The sequence below is a fragment of the Lampris incognitus genome, chromosome 7, assembly GCF_029633865.1.
Source record: "Lampris incognitus isolate fLamInc1 chromosome 7, fLamInc1.hap2, whole genome shotgun sequence".
Classification (NCBI taxonomy): Eukaryota; Metazoa; Chordata; class Actinopteri; order Lampriformes; family Lampridae; genus Lampris; species Lampris incognitus.
Window position 1 is genome coordinate 22,686,180 of NC_079217.1, and position 18,511 is coordinate 22,704,690.

Consider the following 18,511-nt stretch of genomic DNA (forward strand, 5'->3'; position numbering starts at 1 on the left):
GGCTAGGTACAAACTTGTTCTTACAGATCCGTGGGATTTTTTTTTAGCCCTGCACTTTGTCTCAGAGACCAGTATAGAACCTGACTAACCCCTGAATTTGGACGCCGATTGGCTAACAGTGATGGCTTTGCAAGCCTGGGTGATGGCTCGTTGCAAGAGGTAGACAATAAATGTTAGGGGGAAGTAATTATATCCATACAATAACCGTCAGGCTTTGCTTCGACCTGTCAGACATTTTGTGAGCCAAAAACAAAAATTTCGTGTTGGTGGGAACGAATTTGTACGTACGGACGATTGATTTCTAAAATATGGCATTTCTTTTTCTTTTTTTTTAAGGTGCTTTCAAATCGTGGAAATTGCATATTAATTTGGGTACAAGCCGCTCTGTGCTCAACACGAGCAGACAGGCCAGGCTGGCTCGTCGGCTAGCCGCGTGTGTATTCTCTGCTTCCGCACATTAATGTTTTGCAAACACAGAGGAGATAAGGACGCGTTTGAAAGGCAACGGTATTGTAAACACGCTTCTAAAAATAATAAATCTCCTTTTTTTGTTTGTTTGTTTTTGCAGAAAGTAACGTTTTGGAAGGTGTCGCTGGGCTGTGCAACAAGCATATACAGGGAAGACTTGCGGGGTTGGGTTTTCTGACAACGTGATTTTTGAAGACGGCTTTTTTCTTTTTTTACATTAGATTTTCAGGAAATGTTATTTGCACTACATCTCTTCAGGACTTCGCACTCAAATATTTAGGTGTTGCTACAGGGGCCATTCGACAACTCGTCAGCAACGAAATTAATGTGATAAACTCGTATAGGCCGTGATAGTCTCTGAGCTTTGGTTTTATATATATATATATATATATATATATATATATATATATATATATATATATGTGTGTGTGTGTGTGTTTGTGTGTGTGTTTGTTTGTGTGTGTGTGTTTTGGTACACATCAATAAACCAGAAACGAACAAAATACACACGCACGCATGCACGCACATACCAAGGGAGTGAGAGAGAGAGCGAGAGAGAGAGAGGTACGTTACCCGTGTATGTGCATACGTCTGTGTGCTGTTACTGGTAATATGTGGAAATGGAGCTTCCGGTTTTATGTATCTTTATCTGTACTTACCCCCCCCCCATTTTACGTGGAAAGGTGACTACAGACCAGACAATACTTTATTCATTCTCATAGTACGCCAACCTCCACCCAGACGCATGGACCGCCACTCATCCACCCCTGGATGCGCACGCACGCACACACACACGCGCACAGATTGTCTGTGTGTGCCCTCTCTCTGTTCTCGCTCTGGTGCTGTAGGCCACACACACGCACATATGTCCGGGCACGGTGCTGTCTCCGTCGGCATCGGGAGCGCGGCAGGTGTGCATCTGAGCAGAAAGGTTCAGCCAGTCAGGCTGGAACAATGGGCCCGCATGGGCCACAGGATGTCCCGGGGCTCTGCGAGAGATAAGGCGAGCCCAAATCAGGAATTCATCGTCCCACAATACACCCTGAAACGTGCGGGATTGCCAAATTGGTGACATTTAATAGATTAAAGTTAATTGATAATTTGATCTATATGTGCAAGTTGTTCTGGCGTTGATGCAATTCACTTTCCTTCTTTGGGGTGTATCAAACTTGCGGCTCTGCAGACTTGGGTGCATTTCAGAATGGTGCAAATCTGTGGCGCTCGCCTGCAGAAGTCACATTAAAACAAAAGCAGCCATTTTAATTGTAACGAGCTTTAAAACAATAAATATCAAGAGTTTATCATCGAGGACCTACGGTGCACTATTTATCTTTATTATGGAGAACGGACCTGCGCAGTTCGTCATTCATCTCAGATCTTCCCTCTTCGCCCAGTCATTAAAAAAAAAACGAAAAACATTAGATCAGATTAGGTGAGGAAAAAGTACACCATACATCTTTGTCCACACACCCAGCAACAATGTCAAAAAAATGGGTTGCTATGTGGTTATTCTTTTAATGTTGGTATTTATAGCTAATTTCCCATTGTAATTTTTAGCATGCGCACTGATCTGTATTGGCGAGCTGTGCGTAAAAGGCCTCCAGTTTGCTGCAGAGGGATTCGAACACATCGACTGTGTATATGCGTAGATGTGAGTTCACGTATCCGGGCAACGAATATATGTTTGTATAATTTCTCTCTTTTTTTTCCTCGGTAAGGTGAAAAGTTATATACACAGGTTTGGTTTCCACGCGCGCCTTTCCGTTACGCACGCGGTGAGTAACCGTGACTGTGTCCTTTCGTTGGACTCGAAGAGACGACAGATGATAATCAACAAGACGATTGAGGTCAAATCGCTCTCAAGCAACACATTTGACCCCCCCCACACACACACACACACACACACACACACGCGCGTGCGTATGCATGCGGGTGGGGGTGTATACCTGGGGAACCGAGCACGGCCCCCCTCTCTGTGCGTGTGAGTCCGCGGCGTTGCGGTGAGGTGACCCGGCCGGTCAAGTCACACGCAGGTTGCCGGTTTCCCCCCAAATGACTGCACACAATTGAATTCCTGGCATTCCTGGGAATGTTTGAGATTTGAAGAGCAACCGTTTCCACTTAGAAGCGGCGCACATCACCCCGGACCCATTGAAAAGGAGAGTGGGGTCACCACTGTTTGGTATACACCGGCGCAAAACAGGAAAATATACAAAGATTTGATTCGCAGAAAATCCGGCAATTGTTCCAATCAGCATGAGTTTCTCTCTCTCTCTCTCTCTCTCTCTCTCTCTCTCTCTCTCTCTCTCTCTCTCTCTCTCTCTCTCTCTCTCTCTCTCTCTCTCTCTCTCTCTCTCTCTCTCTCTCTCTCTCTCTCTCTCTCCTCTCTCCCTCTTCGTGCGGCAGGAGTGGCAGTTAATTCTGTCCGCCGCACCTATGGCATGGCGGCGCACGCTCGCGCCTGTTTATTTCCGGAGCGCATCCTTTTTGGGTGGATCTCCATGTGTAAGCAGCTGGTCGCGGTGATCTATACGTGATGTTTTCAGACGCGGCCGATTTCGATCTTAATGACAACCCGGGGAAACAATGGGGCAGATGCAATAATCATCCCATAATATAAAATAATGAGATGATCGTGCGTCTCGATAAAGCGCCGTGGTTTATAAATAGGAAGTGCAAACGCGGGGTTTTGTTATCTGGACCTCTGGCCGAAACGAAGAGAGGGGTCGTGAAATGTCTATAAATAAAAGGGGGCTATAAATACGCAAGAGGGGGTTGTCATCCAGTCACGGAGGATGACAGACTGTCTGCTCCGTAGCGCCATCATGCAGAGACCTTTTTTGCCCCCCCCCCCAACCACCACCACAATAGGGAGCAGGGGTGGTGGAAGGGGGGGGACGTGTCCCCAAATGTCACCGTAAGCCCTCGCCAAGGTCCACAAAAAAAACAAAAAACAATGGGGCGCCATGCGCCCCTCTCCAAACAGACGTGGATCTCTCCGAAATGAGGGTGAGGGCTTGGAGGACGCTGAGGGGAGCAGACCTGTGGCACGTTCATTTCAGAGAGGTTTCCCACCTCGCTTATTGGCGAACATCCGCTGCAACAATACGTCGAATTTTTACCTTTGGATCAGGGAGTGAATACACATTTTAGTTCGTCCAGAAATTCACCAGACACCTTCATTGTTCGTACTGGATAAATAAGAAAAAGAAGCGCGCTGACGGGTATCTGTCAGGTAGCCGTTTCGGACAGAAGCGCGTCCATCACCAGCAGCATTTATTTCCCAGCCTGCCTCTGGATGTGGCGGAACTGGTCAGCTTGGGGGCTGTGAGGGGAAATGCGATAAACAGCTTCCCCTCTCTTGATTATGGGCTCTAAATGGCTTTGTCGCGGTTTTAAATGGAGTTATTTTTTTCCCATCGTGCATCCACGGAGTCTATTTTTAAACCCCTCCCCCTTCTCCACCCCCCCATGACCTCCCCACAGGCCAGGCGGGGAGCGGACTATCAAGGAGATATCTCCTGTTAACCTTCCAATTAACTAAAACACGAAACCAAATTCCCCCGGGGGTCATTAAGGAGGAGGGAGCACCTGCTTTTGGGATACAGTATATGCTAATGGAGTAATTAAATAGGGTGTCGTGGTCAGACCTTGGCTGTTGGGGGACTGTGTGACAGGCCACGCAGTGGGCAATACCTGCAATGGTGAGGCCTTCTCGTGTGCATGCTAAATAAAGGGCCAAATAGGGGACATTTGTTTTTCTTTTTCAAATCGTCGCAGGTTGTGTTTCGTGACTTTAGCTCCAGGAGAGACTGTATGTATGACAGCTACTGCCCTGACGTAGTCTTGGGGGCACGTATATAGCCTGTCGTTAAGAAAGTGCAAAGTAATGTGAGCTGTATACAGTTATGCAAATTAGCCATCGCCTGTTTCTGTAAACTGCTATTCATCGTAACTGCGCCTCTGCATTGGCACATTTCTTAAGTCGTCTCACTATTGGCCCACAAATATACACAAAACATACACAAAACAGGAAGTTAGCCTTAGGCCTGGCACCGGGTCAAGCATGCTGAAGCCAGCTTGGTCAGATATCAGGAACAGCGCAGCTCCCATGAAAACACTTTTCTTTTCTTTTTTCTTTCCCCCCAAGCAATTACATACTTCTTGGCAAAGAGTCAGAATTAAATAAGTGATTATATTTTGATACCCATAATTACATGCATTTGCATGAGCGATCCCTTTCAAGTCAAACGTGCTTTTTATTACATGGTTATCTGCTTTGATGAGATTATGCAAAATGCAGGCTTGGATTGAGTCAGGGTACATTTAATTGAATAAAAGGAGGAAAACTCTGTAATGGAAGCATGCTGGGCCAAGGACTACGCCGCATATAGGCAGCTTTGAGTCCAGATTATGTTCAGCAAATTTCAGACAATGAGAAAACTCTGAGCGGGGTGTCCTTAACCCTGGCCCAACCCATAGGTCATGAACATGACATAACCTTGCCTTCTGTATCACAAATGAGGCACACCAATTGAAATGGGACATTCTTTAGACCTGAGGATATTATTTGAGTATGTCTCAATGAGGCTATAGGTTATGGTTCCAATCAGGCCAGCTCCCAACACAGCACTCCAACCAAACAAGCACCGGTGCTTGTACATCAGGTCTTAAAAGGGGGATCAACTGGGGATGAAACAGTTATCCTCTGAGGTCAGCCAGATTTGATTTTATTCTTTTACTTGAGAAGCGCGCCTGTGTTCGCGCATGACTCAGCTGTTTGCTGTGTGGGTCTGTGCTGCCCTCTTGTGGCAAAAAAAACATTGTTTTACAAACAACTATAATTGGTCATACTTAGTGACCTGAGTTTCTACTCGGTACCACGAGGCATGCCCTGCACAAATCACAGTCCGGATCGGAACAGAACCTCACTAAGCCTAAAGACAACAATTTAAAATATCATACTGATTTCTGTCACTTGAGACACATTTTGCATTAAATGCACGATACAATAACTTTGCTAGGGGAAAAAAAAAACCCCAGTAAAATCAGTGTTCCCTCTTATCGTAACAAAAATGGCTCAAGACCTGCATGTTAAGGATGCTATATATGAAATTCCAAACATTAATATAGCGGCAAACAACGATTTGCTGTGTAAAGAGATAGTAGAGTAACGGCGTCCTGCGTTTGTTATAATCAGAGTTTCTCCGTCGTTTGCTCTGGAAGCCGGTCCGGCCGCGGGTGCGTGTTTGTGCACGACGCGTGCGTGTTAGTGCATGTGAGATAGCTAGCATTAGCAGGACCGCTAGCAAGCCAATAATTATGTTCCATGGGTTTAGGCCACTCGGCAGATCGAAGAAATAGCTCCTTACCAAGCTGAACAATTTACTAACATTAATTAAAATAACTATACTGCAAAAATCAATATTAAAACCAACGAAATAATAGCCAAGAACCCGAAGGGGGGTTGTTTTGGTTTGGTCTGAGACGCTGATGCTGAGGGCGGCACGGTGGCGCAGGTTAGCGCGGTCGCCTCACAGCAAGAAGGTTCTGGGTTCGAGACCCAGGGTAGTCCAACCTTGACGGGTCGTACCGGGTCGTCCTCTGTGTGGAGTTTGCATGTTCTCCCCGTGTCTGCGTGGGTTTATTCCGGGGGCTCCGGTTTCCTCCCACAGTCCAAAGACATGTAAGGCAGGTGAATTGGGCGTACTAAATTGTCCCTTGGAATGTGTGTGTGTGTGTGTGTGTGTGTGTGTGTGTGTGTGTGTGTGTGTGTGTGTGTGTGTGTGTGTGTGTGTGTGTGTGTGTGTGTGTGTGTGTGTGTGTGTGTGTGTGTGTGTGTGTCGGCCCTGTGATGGCCTGGCGGCCTGTCCAGGGTGTCTCCCCGCCTGCCGCCCAAAGACTGCTGGAGTAGGTCCCAGCATCCTCGCGACCCTGAGAGCAGGATAAGCGGTTCAGATCATGGATGGATGGACGCTGTTGCTAAATGTCGTATATAGCACCTTTAAAGACAGTGCCGATTAAACTAACATTCTTCATAAGTACATTTTTATTGCAGGGCAGGGAAATTTCTTATTGTACACACACACACACACCAAAAATACTACTCAACTGAACGCAATGTAAATGGATGCAGCTGCGGCCACGTGTGAAGCTGGAAATTAAGACCAACGACCCCAGACACAAGGTTGCTAACTAACAGATTTTGACTCTTCTACTTTTTGAGATTGACTGTTTTCTCGTCTATGTACGTATCTTCTAAATCACATTCTAAAATAGTTTGTCTACATTTACGTACCCTGTGCAGTTATCATGGCTGGGGAAACCAGTCCAGTGGTTTTCAAGGTGGGGGCCGCGGCCCCGTAGGGGGCCGCAAGGGGACTCCAAGGGGGCCTCCGCAAATTGGAGGGAAGATGAGGGAAAATGCTAAAAAAACATATTTTTTTGAAAAATAAATTGAATTATTATGGATATTATGATCAGATATATATTATAACAAAAATGCTTATAATGGAAAACAGGAATATTCAATGTAATGGAAGGATTAAAATTTGAAGGATAAATGTCATTAGTATTGCATTAACAAAAGTAAGGAAATATTTTCAGAGTTTTTTCTCTTCTTTTTAACATTTGCCGTAGTATTGTCAATGGGTTTTTAAAGACATCTTGCAAAAAGGGGGGCCCCGGCCAGAAGCTAATGCTATTTGGGGGGCCTTGGCATGGAAAAGTTTGGGAACCCCTGCACGTCGCAAAGCACAGAACTGTAGATGAAAGTGGCCATGTTGATAGAACATTTTATTTTTTATGATGTTATCTTGATCAATGTATCATTGGATTCAAATGAATTATCAAAGAATTAAATCCCACTCAAAGGTCTATGCATTTTTCTTATTTGCGCATATCTTTCATTCACACATCAAAATGGGGGCGGGGCCAGACGTCCAGCCGGATACTAGAAGGAGGGTTGTAAACTAGGATTTCATTAGTTTTGCATTTCTAAAACACAAAACTCATAAAACCATAGTTGTGCTCTCTGGAAATGCAGTCACGTCCACAACTGGCAGGCCTTTGTCTCACAGACTATAAAGCACGAAACGAGTTTACTTTTCCGAGACTGTGATTCAGAGTTATCTTCGCCTTGACTTAAAGCTAGGACATGTAAGGGTTTTTGTTTTGTTTTGGGGTTTTTTTTTGTCATTGGAAAAAAATAATCCACAATAACCGTTCAGTATATTGTAGTAATAATAATAATAATAATAATAATAACAATAATAATACTGTATTACATTTACACTACCGTTCAAACGTTTGGGATCACCCAAACAATTTTGTGTTTTCCATGAAAAGTCACACTTATTCACCACCATATGTTGTGAAATGAATAGAAAATAGAGTCAAGACATTGACAAGGTTAGAAATAATGATTTGTATTTGAAATAAGATTTTTTTTACATCAAACTTTGCTTTCGTCAAAGAATCCTCCATTTGCAGCAATTACAGCATTGCAGACCTTTGGCATTCTAGCTGTTAATTTGTTGAGGTAATCTGGAGAAATTGCACCCCACGCTTCCAGAAGCAGCTCCCACAAGTTGGATTGGTTGGATGGGCACTTCTTGCGTACCATACGGTCAAGCTGCTCCCACAACAGCTCAATGGGGTTCAGATCTGGTGACTGCGCTGGCCACTCCATTACCGATAGAATACCAGCTGCCTGCTTCTGCTCTAAATAGTTCTTGCACAATTTGGAGGTGTGTTTAGGGTCATTGTCCTGTTGTAGGATGAAATTGGCTCCAATCAAGCGCTGTCCACTGGGTATGGCATGGCGTTGCAAAATGGAGTGATAGCCTTCCTTATTCAGAATCCCTTTTACCCTGTACAAATCTCCCACCTTACCAGCACCAAAGCAACCCCAGACCATCACATTACCTCCACCATGCTTAACAGATGGCGTCAGGCATTCTTCCAGCATCCTTTCATTTGTTCTGCGTCTCACAAACGTTCTTCTTTGTGATCCAAACACCTCAAACTTGGATTCATCCGTCCACAACACTTTTTTCCAGTCTTCCTCTGTCCAATGTCTGTGTTCTTTTGCCCATCTTAATCTTTTTCTTTTATTGGTCAGTCTCAGATATGGCTTTTTCTTTGCCACTCTGCCCTGAAGCCCAGAATCCCGCAGCCGCCTCTTCACTGTAGGTGTTGACACTGGTGTTTTGCGGGTACTATTTAATGAAGATGCCAGTTGGGGACCTGTGAGGCGTCTGTTTCTCAAACTAGAGACTCTAATGTACTTATCTTCTTGCTCAGTTGTGCAACGCGGCCTCCCACTTCTTTTTCTACTCTGGTTAGAGCCTGTTTGTGCTGTCCTCTGAAGGGAGTAGTACACACCGGTGTAGGAAATCTTCAATTTCTTAGCAATTTCACGCATGGAATAGCCTTCATTTCTAAGAACAAGAATAGACTGTCGAGTTTCAGATGAAAGTTCTCTTTTTCTGGCCATTTTGAGCGTTTAATTGACCCCACAAATGTGATGCTCCAGAAACTCAATGTGCTCAAAGGAAGGTCAGTTTTGTAGCTTCTGTAACGAGCTAAACTGTTTTCAGATGTGTGAACATGACTGCACAAGGGTTTTCGAATCATCAATTAGCCTTCTGAGCCAATGAGCAAACACATTGTACCATTAGAACACTGGAGTGATAGTTGCTTGAAATGGGCCTCTATACACCTATGTAGATATTGCACCAAAAACCAGACATTTGCAGCTAGAATAGTCATTTACCACATTAGCAATGTATAGAGTGTATTTCTTTAAAGTTAAGACTAGTTTAAAGTTATCTTCATTGAACAGTACAGTGCTTTTCCTTCAAAAATATGGACATTTCAATGTGATCCCAAACTTTTGAACGGTAGTGTATGTAGTGGGCAGCACGGTGGCGCAGTGGTTAGCGTGGTCGCCTCACAGCAAGAAGGTCCTTGGTTCGCGCCCCGGAGTAGTTCAATCTGTCCCGGGTCGTCCTCTGTGTGGAGTTGGCATGTTCTCCCCGTGTCTGCGTGGGTTCTCTCCGGGTGCTCCGGTTTCCTCCCACACTCCAAAGACATGTAGGTCAGGCGAATCGGCCGTACTAAATTGTCCCTAGGTGCGAAATTGTGTGTGTGTGTGTGGGGGGGTGGCCTGTGACCTGTCCAGGTTGTCTCCCCGACTGCCGCCGAATGACTGCTGGGATAGGCTCCAGCATCCCCGCGACCCTGAGAGCATAGTGTGTGGATAATGGATGGATTTATATAGCGCTTTATCTAGACACCCAAAGCACGTAATGTGAGTGGTCTGAGAGAAACCCAGTCTTCTGCACTTCCGTGCAACGTCATCACAGAGATGCGTGCGCAACTAGGGGGCAGAAAGCAGCTACAGCGCAGAGATTTGAACCAAGATAGAGCTGAGGTACAGCAGAGATGACGCGCAGTTGTTGTGCAATAAGTTGCACAACCAGCCAAAAGGATGGGTGGAAAATGTTCAACATTTTCATTGTTGAACCGCTTTGGTACTTTTGAGAGCAACCAAAGCGGTTTTGCCCCCTGGCTGCGCACGCACCCAGTAATGTTCGTAAACAGGAAACCCGTCTGGGCTTGAGAAAATGTAACCTGCAGAAGATTTTAGCCAATCACGGGAAACGTCAGAGAGAGGGCGTTCCTATTGGTTGTTCTACAAACGCATATGTGCGTGTACGTGATCAATTCACATCCACCTGCCCCGCTGGTCACTTGTGGTTGCAACCCTAACCCCCCAATTCAACAAGACCAACTCGAAATGCTTGCTTCACGTGAACAAGATTAGTGTAACTAAGAGTTTCACTGAAAAACAAAAAAAAAACAACTTTTTTTTGTTGACATTTCAACTACGATACAAGTTTCACAAGTCTCGCTTTGACATTTTCTGGTTGTATGCAAACCCGACTTCCGGTCGGGTGAACGCTGGCTTAACAAGCCGCCGCTGCTCTCTGGATCTTTGTTCATTTTTTTTTTTTTGCTCTGTCGTTGTCTCTGTTGTTCCTTTAACCAAATGAACAGTAGCTCATTCTGCTGACAATTTCAAAAACGTTTGCTTGTTTTTATTTCTTTTCTTCTTTTTTTTTATCTGACAACCCTGTGTGTTTTGGGCTACCAAATGTTTTACCAATTGTGTGTTTTGGGCTACCGATTGCATGGCTGCTGGATTCCTCGCCTCCCCCAGCTACTGTCGTTCTACTCCGGAGCCTAAACAGCCGGGCTGTTTATATGGCTTACGTTCGCCTGGATGACCCTATTTTTGATACTCCATCCAGTAAAGTTGTACCCCTGATGAGGGGGGAAGAGAAAGACAGTGACTCGGCGTAGTGTTTCTCCACTGAATGCTTTATCACAAGTGGCGAAAATAGCGCGAGCGCTCCCCCTTACTGAACAAAGGCAGGCATGAGTAATCGATCTCAGGTTAGCTGATTAAGGTTACTTTGCAGATCACTTATGGTATGATTTATGACGGTATGATTTAAACTTGTAGCAGACCAGTAGTGTATTACCGTTTTAACTTGTCAGACACTCCCCTACAAAATAAATGTCGTCCCGACATTATTATTATTTTATTATGGTAGGGTGGATTCTCAGGTTCAGCAGCAGTACCTGAGGGAGAGGCATGTGCTGACTGCTCATAAGGCAAATTCCCAGCAGGTAAGTCTACTTCCTCGCAGTTTTTCAGCGAGCACGTTGAACTCCTCCTGCTGATCTCCTTCAGGAGGCTGTGCTGATGGTGCAACCGGCATTTCAACTCTCTACTCCGCTGGTGGGTGTCTGTGTTCAAGCTCCATATCTGATTCACCAGATGTCTGTTTCCTTACCCACACTGCCCCTTGGTTTACACCTGCACTACGCCAGCTTAAAGCTAAAGGCCGCCGCCTGGAACGCATTTACACGAAAACTGGCCTTGTTGTTCATAAAGAATCGTCTGATGCTTTTTTTTCCTTTCTTTTTTGTAGTTTGGATATATGTGTTCTTGTAGGTTTTGGATATGTCTTTGTGTTGCACTGCTGTGGGCTGGGGAAAATAGTATGTCGTTTCATTTCATGTACCCAAATGAAATGAAATGACAAATAAATGTTGCTGATTCCTGAAATGAAATGACAAATAAATATTCCTGAAATTTAATTAGATCAGGCAACACTAGAGCCTGCATGGTTTTCCATGGTAAACACTATTTTACGGGCACCGGACACTCTTGCACCTCACCTGTGTTCAATTGCTCAGTGAAACACCTTCATGGCTTTTTTTAATGCCAAAACTGAAAATATTCATCAGCAATTGACCTCGTCGAACAATTTTGCATACATCTTATTCACCCTTCTATGTTCCCCTCTCTTCTTCACTATCTAGTTTTGAACTCCCCACTGTTGCGGAAATTTTCACAAATACAAATCATCTACCTGTCAGTTAGACCCTCTTCCTACTCACTTAGTAAAAGCCTGTCTACCTTCTCTATCCTCTTTAATAACTGATATCATACATTCCTCTCTCACCTCTGGTCTTGTTCCCTCATCTCTCAAGACAGTTGCAATAACTCCAATACTCAAGAAACCTGGTGCAGACCCCAACAATTTGACTAATTTTCTCCCAATCTCAAATTTACCATTTCTTTCTAGAACACTTGAAAGAACAGTCACATCTCAGGTACATGCTCACTTGACTCAACAATCTGTTTGAACAATTACAGTCTGGGTTTCACTCCATGCACAGTACAGGGACAGCTTGGTGAAAATCACTAATGATCCTTTGATGGCAGCTGACTCTGGGCTCCTAACCATACTTGTCCTTCTTGATCTGAGTACAGCCTTTGATGCTATCTCACATACCATACTCCTGGAAAGATTAGCTTCCATTGGAATAACTGGCACCCCCCTTGACTGGTTTAGATCCTATCTCCCTGGCCGCACTCAGTTTCCATCCATCCATTATCTGAACCACTTGTCCTGCTCTCAGGGTCACGGGGATGCTGGAGCCTATTCCAGCAGTCATTGGGTGGCAGGAGGAGAGACACCCTGGACAGGCTGCCAGGCCATCACAGGGCCGAAACACACACACACATTCATACCCAGGGACAATTTAGTACAGCCAAATCGCCTGACCTACAAGTATTTGGACTGTGGGAGGAAACCGGAGCCCGCAAAGAAAACCCACACAAACATGGGGAGAACATGCAAATGCCACACAGAGGACCGGGATGATCCACCAAGGTTCGACTACCCCGGGGCTCGAATCCAGGTCCTTCTTGCTGTGAGGCGACCGCGCTAACTACTGCACCACCACCTCACTCAAGATTGTCCAAATTTAAATTTTGAGATCACCGTCCTTTCTTGTTACTACCGGTGTTCCCCAGGGCTCTGTATTGGGACCTCCTCCTATTTATTATTGACCTATTACCTCTTGGCCACATTTTCAGGAAATTTGGCATTCACTGCTACAGGGATGACACCCAGCTTTATCTATCCACCAAGCCTACCTCCAGTCTTCCGCCCACTTCCTTTTCTGACTGCTTACTAGAAATTAAATTGCGGTTTTCATACCACTTCCTCAAACTTAATAGTGATAAAACTGAGGTCCTCCTAGTAGGCACTAAATCTACTTTGGCCAAACCTGATAGTTTTTCTCTGACTATTGACAATTCTAAAGTTCCTCCATCGCCTCAAATTAAGAGTCTGTGTGTCATTTTGGACAGCACATTCTCTTTTCCACCTCACATCAACAGTCTTACTTGGCCTGCATACTTCCACCTACAAAATATTAATTGTCTTCACCCATCACTTACACCTAACAGCACAGCCATTCACACCCTGGTTACATCCCCTATTGACTACTGCAATTCTATCCTCTTTGGTCTTCTCCTCAAGTGTCTTCATAAACTTAAATTGGTCCAGAATTCAGCTGCCCATAACATTACCTTAACTCCTTCCATAGATCATATCACTTCAGGGAACCTCCTGTTCTTCAGCAACTCCGTTGGCTCCTTGTTAAATACCGCATTAACTTCAAGATCCTGCTTCTCACATTTAAGGCCCTTAATAACCTAGCTCTTTTGTATCTTTCTGAACCCCTTCATATCCACATGCCCTCCCACACTCTCAGATCCTCTTCTGCTCTCCAACTCACTACACCATCGGCCCGCTTGACTACCATGGGGTCTAGAGCCTTCAGTCATTCTGCTCCCCGCCTACGGAACTCTCCCCCACAAGACATTCACGACATTGACTCTCTTTCAGCCTTCAAATCCCATCTCAAAATGTTCCTTTTCAAACTGGCATATTCACGCTTCATTGAGTTTTGTGCATATGACGATTTTAAACGTATTTGTTGTATTAACTTTTTATTGTCGACCTTGATTTGTTTTGACTTTATGCTGTCCGATACAGTGCTGCTTGTTTTTTTAACTGTGTTCTGTAAGGTGTCCTTGGGTGCTCTGAAAGGCGCCCACAAATAAAATGGTTGTATTATTATTATTAAAGGTGCGTTTTAACCGAACGCGAAGCAAAATTTATGAGCAGCGCGAATGCATGAAAAGTTAATAATAGGAGGCGAATGGGCGGGCGAAATTGTGAGCGTTGTAAAATGAGCGAAATGAGCATTGCTTGAGTTAAAAAAAAAAGTTCAAATCGAGCGAACATTTCGCCTGGCGAAAGCAAATCACCAATCATCAAGACCCCGGGGTAGATCCAGAACTCGCAGGAAGGACTACAGGAGAAGGGCGTTACTGGAGAGAGGGACGTCTGGAGTGCCCTACTTAGCTTGCTGCCACCGCGACCCTACCCTAGAGAAGTGGCTGAAGATGAATAAAGAATGAATGAATGAATGAATGAATGAATGAATGAATGAAAGCCAATCACCTTCAAGTAGGGCTAAAAGCCACGCCCCTTTACAGAAATCTCTTTGGTCAAGATGGAGGGAAAGCTGATCACTCTGGTTGATACCATGGACCCAAAGTGACCGCCGACGCCGGGTCCGGTGGGACTTCCAATCACAGCCACGGCAGTGACTCTGTCGCTGATCTATGATCCCGACATAAGATCGCAAGATAACTTATGATGAATTTATGACTTACTTTTTAGCAGTGATGTGTTCGTCGCGAACGAGGCGGCTCTGTAAGCCGGCTCCTTGAAGTGAACAAGGGACCTGGCTCCCGTCCAGCCGATCTCTTTTTTTCCTTGCTATTACTTTTTTGATACAAGACAGAATAATAGGATGATCCTTTAACGTATTTGTTAAATACGACCCAGTGACATCTCACGTTGGTAATAACGTTAAGAGCCAAGAATGGTGAGGCTTGTATGTTGCGCAGCTCGCCAACATACTGTAGCGATTGAGGGAGGCGGTTGTTCTGACTCGGCGGTTCTGCGCTGGGGGAGCACAAGGGCTGATGTTTCCAGAAGGGGCCCGGGGGGGGGGCATTGTCCAGTAGCCATTTTGGATGCTAATAAAACCCCACTCCCGGGGTCATGCGACGTATGGGACACGGGAGCTGCCATTAAAAAGAGATCTCTGCCTCTCGACTCCTTCCATGTCAGCTCGCAGCATTGGTGTCAGAAGTGGGATTTCGCTGAAGAATGGAGAGGGAGATCCAGAGACTGGAGCAGGAGACTGACCCATTGGCGCTTGGAAAACCTGGCGTGGCAAAACACAGAGCCCACCAGAGATAGAAGTTTTCCAGCCCACCCTGCTGGCTCTAGTGTACCGCGGCCGCACCATCCCCTAGAGGCCAGAAGGGTCAATACAGAGGAACACCTGCTGCCCGCTGCCACCGACCGCCCCTAGCAACCGGAAGGGTTGCTGCGCCTAGAACACCAGCCAAGCTGCCCAAGTACAACTGGATGACACAGCTACAGCCGTACCTCTTGGAAGTCCAACTAGCGGCGTGGCACAGCGGATGGAGCAATGAAGAAGCTGTCATTCTCCTGGCCCTGGCGTTGGAGCGAAAGTCTTTCTAGTTACTCCTTCTTGACCTAGCCCCAGCGGAGCAGCGGGACCTCCAGGCCCTGTCACTGACCATAGCAGGGAGCAGCTAGCCAGCCGCCTTCACTAAGAGGGAGAGAGCCTGGGCATTTCGCTGCAGATGTTCAGCTACATGCCCAACATGGTCACCCGCAGTTCAACGCAGCCACCCAAGAGGAGCGGGTCCTCCACGCTTTCCTGCAGGGGCTCATGCTGGAGCGGTTGCGCCAGCATTTTCGCGTCTCCATGCCCCAGTCCCTCAGTGAGGCTCTCTGTGAAGCTGAACGGGCCAAGGTGGTACTCCCCACGCGGCCTGTCCAGCAGAAGGCCCCTGCCGACTATGATGAAGAGGAGGAGGTAGGTAGAAGAGGCCTACCAAGTTTGGCTTCCACCACAGCAGTTTCGGCGATGGCCGACTGACCGCTGTTACCGGTGTGACGAGCCTGGTCACAAAGCCCGTGACTGCCCAGCACCGGCACCGAAAGCCAGGGTCACCCGGCCGGCAGAGAAACTACGGCAGCATGGCCTAGTGAGGGGACTGCCATGCCAGTCTCTAGCCCCCCTTCAAGGTCGATGCAAGCTGCTAGGTCACACCAAAGGACTGCACGCATCTGAACTGCCAACTCAACGGTCGACCTTGCGGGGCCCTGGTAGAGACGGGGTCTACCATTTCCCTGATGCGACCTGGCATCCTCCCGGGCACCACCGGCCCACTGTTGGTGGCATGGTCACCAACCAACACCCAGATGATGACGATGTCAGGAGACAGGCATGAGAGGGAAGAAGTCACTGTGAGTTCGGGCTGGAGACCAGGAGCTGGCGCACGAGTTCTGGCTGGCCAACATCCAAGACACATAATTTTTGTTATCCTGTTTTTTTTTTTTTTTTTTAACATGGTGATGCTGGTCGCATGGCTTGGGTCCTGGGCTGCTCCGGTGGCGTCTGGACACTGCTTGGCATCCTGCGCATCATATTCGTCACAGATTTTATAATTCCATTATGATTTTGTTATCCTCTTTCAGTGTTGTAGTCTGTAAATTGTGTAAACACAACATCCATTGCACGTTGTCCGTGTTGGGAGAGAGATCCCTCCTCTGTTGCTCCCCCGAGGTTTTCTTTCTATTTTTCCTCCCCTTTAAAGTTTTTTTTTTTTTAAGGGAGTTGTTGCTTATCCGATGCGAGAGTCTAAGGGCAGGATGCTGTGTTGCTGTAAAACCCCTTGAGGCAAATTTGTAATTTGCGATACAGGGCTCAGTGGCGCCCCCAGAAATTTTTCATAGGGGTGGCCAAATGGGGCCACTGAAAATCTTGGGGTGGCACACCAAAACCAAAAGTCATTAGGTTGTACATTTAGGGAACGTTCCTTGTGTTTTGGTGGGCTTAGGTAAACGCTGTAGGATGAAGCAGCATGTATCTTTAAGATATTAATAAGTTAATGAATTGGGGTAAGTTACAAATTTATTGTTCTTACCATATTGTTTTTCGATTTCTTACAGATCGCCTTCATGTCAGTAAGCTAACATACGATAGATGAGGTAACTATTAATTGTCATATCTAAACCGTTTTAATGGTTCATTGAGCACTATTTGGGGGAAAATGTATTCACATTATTGAACATAGATCATTTTAGTATTTAAAATACGAGTGGACGGGATAATTGATTGGATAAGCTTTATTTACTCACGAAACATTATGGGCTATATTTGAACCATGGCGCATGTAGCGGACCCAATAAGCACTTCCTATTTGACGTAATTTATGGAGTCGAGGAGTCGATTCCATCGATTCTCATATTTTAAACCAGAGTCGAAGTCGATTCCAAAAACTTGAGAGTCGTGCACCCCTATAGCTAGCTAGAAACAGAAGCTGCTCAGCTGCTGCCAGAGGCAGACTGTGCACAAGGGAGGGAGTGTGACGCAGTGACGGACGATCAAAAGCGACGGCACCCTGGACATTTGAGGGACTATGTATTGGGTAATGGGGATCATCGAGGACGACTGACCCCTCACGTGGGGGCTATATCGCTCTGACTGTCGGCGATTCTGCGATGAGGGAGTGCAAGGGCTAATTGGACTGTTAACGTTCATGTTGAAATTGTGTTTTAGTGATGTTTTTTTTAAATATTTTGGTTATTGTTGTGTTGTTTGGGGGTTCAACTCGGACTAAGTAGACAACCATTTTACTGACTGACTGACTGACTGTAGGACTATGACTAAGACTAATGTTTCCAGAAGTGACTTCGGGGGAGGGAACCATTGTTCAGTAGCCATTTTGGATGCAACGAAAAGAGCACTCCCGGGGTCATGCGGTATATGGGACCAGGCACGTAGCCAGGTAGGTGGTTTTCGTGTCTGAACCCCCCCCCCGAAACCCCACGGCCCGTCTGAAATGGCACCAATAATTATTTAGTTATCGTTTTGATTATTTGTCACCGCCCCTCTAGCCTACTCATACACTGCATCTATCGTGACTGACAGGCGTTAAACCTGTCAGTTCATTTGTTTCCAAACATGATGTATCTTATTGGTCTGTTTCGTAAAACAAATAAAATCACAGGCTTTTGATTGGCTCAGGGGTCTGACGAGTCAGCTAAGCAACCTGCCACTGGTTATGCTAGCTAAATGGTCGATCTATAGTTTGCTTTTCAAAAGCAATGGAGCCGCCGAAAGCTACCTGTAAATCAGGCAAGAGCAGTAAAGTTAATATTCATAAAATCAGTGGTTTTTTGTTTCAACGTGTCCCGACTCAAAAAAGAAAAAAAAAGAACATTACAGATGATCTGGTCATGAACGTTACCGATTTTCAGGAGCAAGTGTTAGCAGACCCACTGCCCTCCTCCTCGGAAACGGAGCCAGTGTTAGCAGACCCGCCCGCCGTCCTCTACCTCGGAAACGTTTTCACACGACTTTGTGGATTATATTGGTGGGAAAATATCAGACGAACAGGGAAGAGAAATATACTGCATTGATGATTATCTATGGGCCATTAATACGTTGACATTTACCGTACGGTTGGGTATTAGGCTATAGTATGTGTGGGAAT

General features: G+C 45.8%; 1 long non-coding RNA gene across 1 annotated transcript; it reads right to left on the reverse strand.

Annotated features, from left to right (window-relative positions):
• Window positions 1-1,639: 1,639 nt before the first annotated feature.
• LOC130116183 (uncharacterized) lies at window positions 1,640-18,330 on the reverse strand. Its single transcript, XR_008810547.1, has 4 exons — window positions 18,266-18,330; window positions 6,767-6,894; window positions 1,819-1,852; window positions 1,640-1,693 (listed from the first exon to the last, which is right to left on the reverse strand). It is a non-coding gene; the product is annotated as an uncharacterized LOC130116183 (long non-coding RNA).
• Window positions 18,331-18,511: the final 181 nt, after the last annotated feature.